The sequence below is a fragment of the Panicum hallii genome, chromosome 9, assembly GCF_002211085.1.
Source record: "Panicum hallii strain FIL2 chromosome 9, PHallii_v3.1, whole genome shotgun sequence".
Lineage (NCBI taxonomy): Eukaryota > Viridiplantae > Streptophyta > Magnoliopsida > Poales > Poaceae > Panicum > Panicum hallii.
In genome coordinates, this window is record NC_038050.1 from 33,537,759 (window position 1) to 33,540,417 (window position 2,659).

Here is a 2,659-nt window from a genome sequence, read left to right on the forward strand (position 1 = left end):
CCACGGTTTAATCATAGAAAATATGAAACCTTAATCATATTTTTAGAAAATAGCTTACACGTAAAAAAGTATGTAGTGTTATATTCATGTGAGGTGAATGGTGATTTAACGACAATGCATTCCGGTAGTGTTATATTCATGTGAGGTGAATGGTGATTTAACGACAATGCATTCCGGTAAATTTTCCGGTTCCCATTCGTTTCCATAACCCGTACATCCCGTATATCCTGTTTTCGCTCGCGTTCCCATTCCGCACCCGTTTCTATTTTCCTTAGTAAAATACGAGAACGGAAATGGTTTTCCCGCCGGTTCCCGTCGGTTTTCATGCCTAGTGTCCGTGCAAGTGGCCGGAACAGTGATGCAAGAGGACAGAGCGCTCCCTTCGTCCACGACGCAGCCGCCAGGCTGCCTCCGGCCGCCCGCCGCTTGGCCACCTCTGTCCATCGCCGCCAAGCACGCCCCAAGGCCCAGGCTGCCTCCGTCCGCCTCGCCTGCGCTGCCACCCGCACTGCCGCCTACGACGAGGTACTTGAGTATGAAACAGCAGCAGCTTATTTCCCTCCTCCGTGCTTTGCCCCCAACGAATCAAAGCATTAATTAGTAGTAGCTAAGTTGCAGGCCATCAATCTTGCTCCATCTATTTGATCTGCTCCCAAATCAAGCTGCCAAGCATCAACTGCGCCGACCTCCTTTCCTCCCTTCCCTGTCCTATTTTTTCTGCTGATGCGAATCAACAACTAACTGGTTGCCCGATGTCGAGCGCAGCGGCGGGCGGCGAGCACGCCCGCGCAGAAGACGAGGACGCCGACCACCGCGAGCCGCCAGCAGGAGCTGCTGCGCGCCATCCTCTTGCACCCAACCAATCCCCAACACAGGAAGCGCTAGACTCACCACGCCCTCCTGTCCGCGCGCGAACCCGGTGCTGCACGCCGCCGCCATCGCCAGAGCCGGCACTAAACGTGCGCGCCGCGAGATGGGCCGGGGAGCGCACCTGCGCTGCCGCCTCCTCCAGACCACTGGCGCATGCGATCTCGGTGGACGACTTGGTGGCAGCGTCCGTGTTCAAGGACAAGCTCCCGCGATTCAATTCCACCGTACCGGACTTCGCCGGCGAAGAGATGAACCAGAGATGCCTGGGAGAGTAATTGATAAGGGAAGGGCAATATTGTCCATTCACCTGGGTAGAAAAGGAAAAAGAAAAGAAAAGGATGGAAACCTGAAGAGAAGGGAGGAGAAGGGAGGAGAAACCTCTAAATCGAAACAATTCGCGCATCGGAATGTTAAATATTGAAAGGTATACGAATTGGATGTCAAATTCAACGAGGTGCATAGAGAAATTCCAGTATTTAGGTCTCAATTTGCAGCCTTTTAGAAATTGACACTCAGTTTGTGTGACTTCCAAAATTTAACACTGGACACGTGAATTTGTTTATTTTAGGTGTTTTCCTTCCCTTTTCTTTATTTCCCTTCTTTTCTTTTTCCTTTTCAATTTCCAGCCCCTATGAGAAGTCGATTTTGCCCCTGACCTTATTCTCGTACAGTCCCATGGTCCTGCTCCTTTATTTTGTAGTCGCCGGCAAAGGCCCTTGCACCGCCGTGGCTGTGCATGAGGACCGTGCCTCCCTTTTTCTCTGCGAGCCCTCGGCAGCGGAGCAGCCCAGTGGTACAACACGATGATGAGGACATCAACACCAACGATATATCCACACCAACATCGTCACCGCTTGGTCCTATTACTCGTGCTCGTGCCCGTCAACTCCATCATCAGGTAAGTTCATTCTTAAGCTCTTGTCCATTATATTTAGACGATGGAAACACGCACGCTTTTGTTTTGCTTAGGTATGATGGGGAGGATAAGAAGGGGAGGGGATTCGCGTGGATTGGATTCGGACAACAGGACAGCACCAACTCGTGACAGCGGCCCCGACCTCATCCGGACTCCGATTGGAGAGTTAAAGGACATCACGGAAAGCTTATGAAGTCTATTTTCAAACGAATCTGACCACTCGATGACATCTGTTCGGAATTGGGCGCAATCCTCATTTTCCGTACAGACTGCCGCTCTATCCATGGTGCTGCGTCACCAATTAGGCCCAATGGGCTGTGTACTGTGTACCCAGTAGAGCCTAGCAAGCACGCGTCCTAGGGTTGGAGGGCAAACCCTAAACTTCTCTGGCCGCCCTCCCAGGTACTAATACTCCTCAGCCGCTGCTAGGGAGGGGTTGGGTTTTGTTTTACGAAGATAGCTATCGCTACTTGCTGGAAGCGTGCGTGTTCGATGAACCGTCCGCCTTCTTGTATTCGGAACCCCATTTTCGATCAATCCAGATTGAGTTCTTTGATTCCCTCTTGCGATTTCAGTGCTTCTTTACTTATTCTTGCGAGTTCTTCGATTTGCTTGCAGGACGGGTGCCTTCGTGGCCAGTGTCGCGCATCGCAAGGGCGCGGCAACCAGGGAGGAGGTGTATCAGTTGCTAAGGCGCAGCATCCTTCGGTTGCTGAAGTCGGACCGCCAATGTCTTCTCTTTTTCCCCAATCGAGTTATCCAGTTCATCCCTCACCGAAAGATCAGGACCCGCCCCTCAAGTTCTCATCAGTTGGTAATTAGAGCAAGGTTCATTGGTGAGAGATTACCTACCCTTTGCTGTTTATTTTCCTA

At 51.5% G+C, this 2,659-nt stretch overlaps 1 long non-coding RNA gene across 1 annotated transcript; it reads left to right on the top strand.

Moving 5' to 3' along the window:
• The first annotated feature begins 369 nt into the window (after positions 1 to 369).
• On the top strand, positions 370 to 2,092 carry LOC112878035. Its single transcript, XR_003225627.1, has 3 exons — positions 370 to 525; positions 766 to 1,294; positions 1,542 to 2,092. It is a non-coding gene; the product is annotated as an uncharacterized LOC112878035 (long non-coding RNA).
• Positions 2,093 to 2,659: the final 567 nt, after the last annotated feature.